Source organism: Archocentrus centrarchus, chromosome 14, assembly GCF_007364275.1.
Source record: "Archocentrus centrarchus isolate MPI-CPG fArcCen1 chromosome 14, fArcCen1, whole genome shotgun sequence".
In the NCBI taxonomy this organism is placed as follows: Eukaryota; Metazoa; Chordata; class Actinopteri; order Cichliformes; family Cichlidae; genus Archocentrus; species Archocentrus centrarchus.
This window is the reverse complement of record NC_044359.1, coordinates 20763552-20772372: the sequence shown is the minus strand read 5'-3', so window position 1 is coordinate 20772372 and position 8821 is coordinate 20763552. Positions and strand designations below refer to the sequence as shown.

Genomic DNA, 8821 nt, shown 5'->3' with positions numbered 1-8821 from the left:
GGAAGTTTCACCAGCATCAGTGAGGTTAGCACTGAGTCCAGTGCCTTTCATGTTTGCTTTTGAGCCTAACAGGCAGCATAATGCCATCCTCCCGTCCTCCTCTCTCTGCAGCTTTGATCTGTTAATCAGAAAACCAACTCTGTCTGCCCGTTGTCTTTCCCCTCCCCTAGACCAGCTGCCTGCATTAATATTCAACTTATCAGCCAATCAGAAAAGCAGGGTGGATGACATCATGGGCTAGGGAACAGTGAGCAGCCAGTGAAGCATCCAGCCTGCCGAACAAGCTTGCTTTTAGGGTCAGGAACTGGTCTGACAAGAGAATGGCAATCCTGCCTTTAAACTGTCATTAGGACTGTACGGTTGGCGATGAATCTACCACAACTCCAGGCCCAAAGGTGTAACCTGAGCAAGAGAATGTGAAGACATATTTCAGGTAATTCCCTCTATGTGTATGCAATAAGGGATGTGGAAGGGGGAGGCAGAGGAAGGAGGAAAGGAGGAGGAGGGGGCTGTGTATGTAGGGGTGCTTTGTAGCCTTTTTTCTTCCTCCACTCTGCATTCTGCTAAGGAGGCAGCTGTTTCATCAGCAGCCTCTCCGTGAGGGCGAGAAGGAAATAGATGCCTGCATCAGATGAGATGGACATGTTTTATTTCATCATACACCATCCTGTGCATCACATTGTTTCTGAGTACACTCCCTTTTGCCTCACAAATAGCATCTTTATTAAAGGTGGGGTGCAAAAATCAATGGTGGCATTTGTGCAGGCCTTGTGGGTATATGTGTGTGTGTGTGTGTGTTTGTGCGCGCGCATGCGTGTGTGTGTGTGTCAGTCCTGGAGAAATGCAGCAGCTGCAGCGGCAACACTGAAACAAAAAAGAAGCAATGCTATTTTGGGTCTGTAAACCCGGGGCTTATGGAAGGATCTGAGCTGTATATGCTCCAGAGGGTGGGTAGGTGGATGGGGGGGGTGGGGGTGATGGATGGTTAATATGCTGATGGATGCTCTTTTGTTATCTCTGCACCGCCTCACGTATGGCCTCTCTAGAATGGGCTTCAAGAAGAAATTGGTTGTATTTTCATTTCTGCCTTTAAGTGATCTCTCACCCACACAGCAGAGAAGTGCCTCTGTGTCCTCGCTTTAACATGGATTTGAGTAGCAGCTTCATGGCGGCTGTGGTGACAGAGAGATATACAACATCTGGTCACCTGACTTCATTGGGGATCGGAGTGGGGGTGGGGGCCGGTACTGTGAAAGCTGAGCTATTCTACCTCGGATTCTTCCACAGCCCTTGGTGGTAGAGGAAGATGGAAGAATTGGCCACAGTACAAGCCGGATGTGTGCTCTTCATCACCTGTGCCGATTTTAATTATTGTGTCTGAGCCAACGTAGAGGGAATGAGAGATTCCTCTCCCAGGAAGCGCAGTCATCCCTTGAGAAGCAGGGCCTGATGGGAGACCTGTTGTCTGGCTTTAGTGTGAAAAGGGAAGATGGTAGGGTGTCATATCAGTGATTTAGGGAAGGTGAGATGATCATAAAGTGGACTGGGGGAGGGGTTTACGGAAGGTGTTGCTCGCTGTGAACATTGGCCTTTTATACTGACTTATATTCTTACAGGGCCTTCCATTTAACACTAATCCAACTGTCCAAACTTTCACAACTGGGACTACTTTTCAAACAGTTGCATTACATCCATTACTAAATTTTGCATTAAAATATATATAAAGTGGCTAATGCATAAACTCTCCCTCACCACCACCAAAGCAGCCCCCCCCCTCCCAATATTAACATCATAACTTAAACTAATTTAGGCCTAGAACTCACTGGTTGGTGTATAAAATATTTTTTTCCCCCAGTATAGCACATTACCCAGCAAGAAAAGCTGGATATACAGTGGTACAGTAATCTAATGCAGTGTCACAATCGGGTTTGCTATACCATTAGAGTAGAAGTGTTTAATATTTATGCATCCTTCTGTTGAACTGATCTGTGAAACTGTCGTTGGAAAATTTGTCTCCATTGATCTCTTGGCTATGCTTTCACACATGCCGCGCGCATTATATATTCATCACACCGTTATCGACACAGGTCTATTACACACAAATGGGCAATTAATAGCTCTGCATTGTTTGTCTGTGTATTAGTCTACATAGGGCTGCTTACCATCAGCGGAGAGCATTCTCACCTATTTTCTGTGAGTTGGTTACACATTTTTGTAGAGATGTCTCAAAATGTTATAAGTTGACTTTTCTGACAAACACAATGTACGCTCTGCATTAGTAAAAATAAAAGTAAAATTACACACTCAAGCATATCGTTTATTATGTAAACAGGCATTGTGCTGGCAAAATGGAATCTTATTGTGGCTTGGCTTTAAAGCAAATGTTTTCACAACTTGTGACCAACTGAGATAACCTAACTACCATTAATTTATTACTCATATGATTTTACTGAAGATATAATTATGATAGGATTATGTTCCAAACTAAAGAAAGAGAAGCATAGAGAAAAACGCCCAGTAAATTTGAGTATTTTCCTATTACTTATGATGATAATAGAATTGTGATGTTAATAGAATTCCCAGGCCTGAGTAACCAAAATAATGCAGCATTTTTATTTAATCTGATCTTATCAATAACACAATAGAAGCAGCACTTCGTTAGTGTGCTGAAATAATGTAAAAACATTTATTTTAAAAAGAATGTGGCAGCCTGTTTCCATGTATATTATGTGGGCTTCCCCATGTTTTCCATTGCTCAGTGTAACCCAACACACCCAGCTTCTCTTACCTCACCTCAGCTAACAAAAGCAGGAGACACAGAACCTCATCTTGGCCTGTAGCCTGCTAACTGGCCTGCCTGAAATATGATAGGACACACACACACACACACACACACACACACACACAAAACACATACAACTAAGCCTCCATCTGTTGAGGGCTTAGTCTGAATGAGTTATTCTGCTATTGTTAAGTGAAGTTATCGTTTGGGACTCATGCTGACAGTCTACTGGCCTTGTGTGTATACATGCGCGCGTGTGCTTGAGGGTATAGATGTTCAGAGTGGAGCACTAGTCTTATGGTAGGTGTGTCAGAGCTACAGTCTGTGTTGTGGATTAGCATGTTGGATTGGAAGCCATCTGGCCATTTTGTCTCAGAAAGGGGAGGGGAGTAAGCAAGAGAGATGGATGGAGAGAGACAGAGGAAACACTCACACACTGACACATTGACACAGCTCCCTGCGTAATCTCCCTACTTGATGTCTGTTGCTACTTAGAATAGGTTTGCTTGTATGTTTGTCTTTGTGTTTATCTGCTGCATTCATTAAAAAAAGTAGATATTCCCCGCAGCTTACACTATTTCGAATACAAACTGCAAATGTGGCCTCGAGACAGATATTTCAGACATATTTAAGTGTTAAAGCCTTAACAGTGAGATGGATATTCCAGATGGATACCAACTGTGGAGAATATAAGGATCAAATTTTGCAGGGGAGTAAGAGGGTTGGGGGTGGGTTAGAAGATTAAAAAGTTTCACTAGGTCATGGATTTGCAGAGAGTTGGAGAAGGGAGTGAACTTGAATAAGTCTGAAAATGAACAGACTGAAGAATGTAAAATATTGAAGGCCATCAAGGAATAGGCCACAGGAATAGTTTCAAGAGAATGAAAGGACTCTAGATGATCTGCAGATGCTCCCCATAAGATGACTGTTTAATCTTCTCTTCTATTAGAAAAATTCCCTGATTATTTGAAATTCACTTTTCAGGCCTTTTGTTATTATCCTGTTTGTATGTGCTATGTTTCCTTATGAGAGAACTTTATATCTGCTCCATCTGTCAAGATTGTAAACCAAAGATTCTCAGTGTATTTGGAAAAGCTGGAGAACCAAACTGGCTCCTCCACATCGAAAGGAGCCAGTTGAGGTGGCTCAGGCATCTGATTAGGATGCCTCCTGGCCGCCTCCTGGGTGAGGTGTTCCGGGCATGTCCCACCGGGAGGAGGCCCCGTGGTAGACCCAGGACACGCTGGAGAGATTGTGTATCTCGGCTGGCCTGGGAACGCCTTGGGGTCCCTCCGGATGGGCTGGAGGAGGTGGCTGGGGAGAGGGAAGCTTGGGCTTCTCTGCTTAGGCTTCTGCCCCCGCGACCCGGCCCCGGATAAGCGGAAGAAAATGGATGGATGGATGGAGAACCAAAGAAAATCCAGGGCACAGTTTTAATGCAAAAAGGGCAAAAACGTTTTAGTTTAGTTTATATGATCTGAGTTTTGCATCTTCAGGTAAGGCCTTCCATGCTGTTGCTTTGCCTCCAGATGAACTACTAGTGATTCAGTTTCTTTTTTCAGCTGCATGGGGGTGCAGTAAGTGTGTGGCAACATGCTATGTCTCAGCTGATTCACTTGTTGACACAAATTTTAGTCCCATGCTAGTGTTTGCCTATGCAAAAACCGGAGCGTAGCTCTGTGCACTTTGCAGGGGAAAAGGTTATTAATATAGTGCATAGTTGGCTGTGATGAGAGAACAGTAAGGCTATATGATGAGCAAACATGCCACAAAGCCAGGCTTTTTAACATTTCGCACAGTTTTGAGGCAAAATATTTAGTGCCCTTGCATATTTTGCTGGTAGAAGAAGAAAAAAAAAAGTAATTAGGGCGACAAGCTGTTTCCACTCTTTCCTTTATCCATTACAATAGGTGCATCTTAACCCTTTCAATGCTACTCAGAGCAGGTGCACCAGCTGGCTTAAGAGGGAATTCACCCCTTTCTGCCGCCAGCTGGCCCTCAGAAAAGCCCATCCACCCCACAATAATAGATAAAACCCTCTGGTACTTTAAAGCTGACAATAATAATAAAACAAGCACTTACCTGCATTTAGACCTGCTGTTGGTTCCATAGAAAGTCAAGTCAAAGGTAGTAGCATTTGAAGAAGGCAACAAAAGTATAGTTTGGTTCTTCAAGTTAGAAGACAAATTACCTGCCAGTCATGATGGGCTTTACCTATAATATGCGAGTAGATGTGTGAATGCGGCCATGGTAAAGATATATTTTAAACTTAGAGATGTTTACAGTAAAGGAACTGAGAACATGTTAGCCTGAAGGACAGTCAGATAACCTGTTTGGGCCATTTGGTTCTCTACCTTAAAAATTACTTTTAAATATTAGGTTTCATGGGTCTTAACTGATAGTGTACACATATGTATTTGTGTGTTTTATATAACTGTGTCAATACTGTATGCAAGGTAGATGCAAGAACAAAAATTGTTCTATCAGCCCTTCTGGTCTCTAAGGCCTGCTATTAAATAAACCCCACAAAGAAATCATAAACTTTTGTATCCATCATGTGATTTAGCAAATGTTTTTCTCAAAATTATGCCAATTTTTAAAATGTTTTAGACATCTTGTGTAGAAGTTTAAGAACAGAACAAATCAAAAACATTTTCCGTGATCACCCTGATTCTAAAAATTAATTTTTCATATTGCTTCAACAGTAAGGCATTTCTTAGAGTGATCTAATGTACTTATATTAAAGATGAAAATATACCAGACTCTGCATTTGAAGCCTTGACTTTACATTTATGGACATCGCTATCTTGGTTTTCTGGAACCGGATGTAACCATAAGTTGATGAGAGGGTGGAGTGCTAAGTTATCAGCTAACACTTATGAGCTTGGTTAGCTAGCAGCATCCATAACCTTGATGCAACACACAAACTTTGTGGAAGGTCTGGACCTCACAGCAGGTCATATTATTTGTCAAATAATCCTATTAAAAATGCTCTACAAACATGGTCAAGAGATCCAGTTCAGTGACTCGAATTAGTGGAGGTGAGTAGACAGCTGCTGGCTACAGCTGCCTGCATCAGTGTCCCTTTAGAATCAGTGTAGCCATGCCCCAAATTTAAGCCTTAATTTTATTTATTTATTTTTCTGTCCATGAAGAGTGGGCATGGAATGTTAATTTCCCTGCAGTTTTGGCATTTTAACAAAGGAAACTGAAACGATTTGGTGTCTAATTGGAGCGTGCCTCAAGTGGTCGCTGGATGAACTGCACTTTTAGCTGTTTTCACATGTGCTTCATTTTTCAGCCCTGGAGTCTAATTAGCGCAGAGTATTCACTCTCAGTTATAGATTAAAATCCCTGGACTGGAACCTTTTAAAAGAGATGATCTCTGTCCAGTCCCAAGGAACTCTGGAGAATTTAGTTTATGGAGGGAACATGATCTCACCTGGATGCCATCCAACTGCCATCTGTACTCAGCAAGTTTGAGCTCAGTGGCTCCTGTAGCCAGGTGAACTTTCTATTTTTGTAGTACTAGCAGTAAGCTTGGGAATGATCTGAGGTTTTACGAGTAATGTTTCTCTTGCAGATGTACGCATTAACCCAGAACACAGGAGTTCCTCTATGTAAGAGGATGCCATTCTGTTTTGTTCTGTCAGTGTAAAGAAACTGACCCAAGTTTACAAGTTGGTCAGTGGATTTGAAGCAAACATTAAAAGGCCTAAGTTGCCTATTGGAGCAGGATTTGCTTCTGATGCCAATTCACCTGATTCAGTGATGATAAAGGGCTTAAATGTAGATTTCTGGTAATCAAAAATTGAATCCTCTGTTGCTGAGCTGTGGACATGCATCTTTCTATTTAAGTGATGCTCAAACATCCAGGTGAAGCGACACTGACCACAACACATTTTTGAGTGGAGGAGGGGCTTTAATTTGTCAGGATGGACTAACAATTATTTTTGAAAATGAAGAATGAGAAAACTCCTCCTGTCAAGGAAAAATATTGATCATTTTGCTCTGTTATGTCATAAACACCCATAAATAAAAGCACCAGTCATAGAAATGTACTTTGAATACTGTTAGGGCTTTCTGGCAGGAAGGAATAATCACATCTCAACAGCCAGAGCTGCTTAGCACATTTATACTATTGGCAGTCCAATCTGATAGATATTTACCCACCTGACGGGATAAACTACTTCAATTAAAAATCGCTTTTGTTTCACCGGCAGCTCGTACCGAGAGAGCCACTCAAACCATCAGAACACGCAGGGAACAGTCATTTTGTCAGCTCTGACTGTTTAGTAGTTTTACTTTATAAGTTTTATTTATTAAGTACTTTTGTCGCTGACATGTCCTAAACCAAAATATGCACAGGTGATATGCTAATATTTTGCAATATTTACACAAAAACATATGGCAAATGAGAAAAGCAACACTGCAGGTTTAAGACATGAGAATGTGTGTGTGTGTGTCTGTGCATACACGCACACGAGGGAGCAGCACTAGAGCAGGTTCGCTAGAACTAAATATTAAATGACAGAGTGAGCTCTCAAGCTTCCCCAGCAGGGGAATCTGGGAAAGGATGATGCTCAGTAAAATGAGAGTCATGGTGGAGTGCAGGCTGTGGGGGTAAAATGGGTCTGGAGTGTGGACTAACCATTTTTTCTGCTTTGCTTTAAATACGAGGAACGTTGTACCAAAATATGTGCACAGAGAGTTATTTAATAGAAAGTAAGCCAGCTAAAGGCATATTATTTGATAATACCTCCAAATCCTGTGAATGTGAGGGGATAAATTGACTGCTGAAGAGAAAATAAGGCAGGTTATATGATTGTGCTTTTCCAGTCTAATCAGTGTTGCGCTAATTGGAATGGGACAAGATCAATGTAAAACTTTACAGCCAAGCAAAGGGTTCACTGAAGTAATCTAATTTAGAAAGATGAGTGGGAATAATGTGTAATATTTCTGCATATTATCAGAGAAGCTGTCCAAATATAAGCACAGTTTTATACCTAAATGGTTTAGCTATTGGACTGGTTAATTTATTATTGTCACTTGCAAAAGGTCACACTTATATATGATAAACATGTAAGGAATAAAAATTATATTAAAAAAATATATATCAGATGAATCGGTATCAGATGCTGGCTGGTTGCTAATAATAGATCACTGATTAGAGATGTTTCTAAACTGTGCTGTGCATTTTAAAAAAAGAAGTACTACAAACACTGGATTGAAATCAATCACCAGATTCTGTCTCAGAAAAGCTACTTTGATAGAAACATACACTGTATGTGCATCAACAGTGTTTGAGACCTCAGATCTCTCCGTTAATGGACATCTGAAGTGCAATTTCAAAGTGTATTTGAAAGCTGTTTCATTCATTTACTTTTTTCCTTTGATATTGTGTAATCATGCTCTAGTTGGCATATTATGAACGGGTATAAGCCTTTTTACCCACACGATTAAAAGATGTTCATAGCTTTCCCCCAAGGCGTGTGTATCCCCTAAAAATAGATGGTTTTTTTGTTTGTTCCAATGAAACATGTGATTCTTTTGCTGTGAAACAATAAACAAATGGAAGAAATCTCACTCTTCATGCAGGGTGGCGCACTTTTGAATATGTTGTAAATCTGTTATTAAGCTCTTGATCAGGCATGGTGAATACATTATGGAGCTTCTATTAACTGTATTAACCTGTTTATTAAAAGTGTTGCAACATCTTTCTACATACTGTCAAACTCTCCCCCCTCCCCCTCCATTAAATATAAAATGGGGAAGTCAGCCAAATTTGTGTTTGAGATGAGGATAAATTTGCACACCTCTCACCTGCCACCTGTTACAATGAAAGTGTGTGAGGCAGCTGTGACTTGTCCCTTTCATGAACCAGACGTTGGAGCTGTATGCAAAGCAGAGTTACTGAGTGTTGCAGTAGAGGCTTTAAACCAAAGAAGTAGAGCTTCCTTTGACAGAAGTTGAACTGTCAGAATTTTTTTTTTGTTCTTGTAACTCAGGAATACAGTCACTGTCATCAGTTGTAGCTGA

The 8821-nt window shown here is 41.1% G+C and overlaps 1 protein-coding gene across 2 annotated transcripts in view; it reads left to right on the top strand.

Moving 5' to 3' along the window:
• The first annotated feature begins 243 nt into the window (after positions 1-243).
• The window catches only part of LOC115791586 (serine/threonine-protein kinase PAK 3), a 31245-nt gene continuing 22667 nt past the window's right edge, over positions 244-8821 (top strand). For both annotated transcript variants that reach the window (XM_030745709.1, XM_030745708.1), the window contains exon 1: positions 244-433. The gene's annotated coding sequence lies outside the window, so the exon portion shown is untranslated. The remainder of the gene's footprint in view (positions 434-8821) is intronic.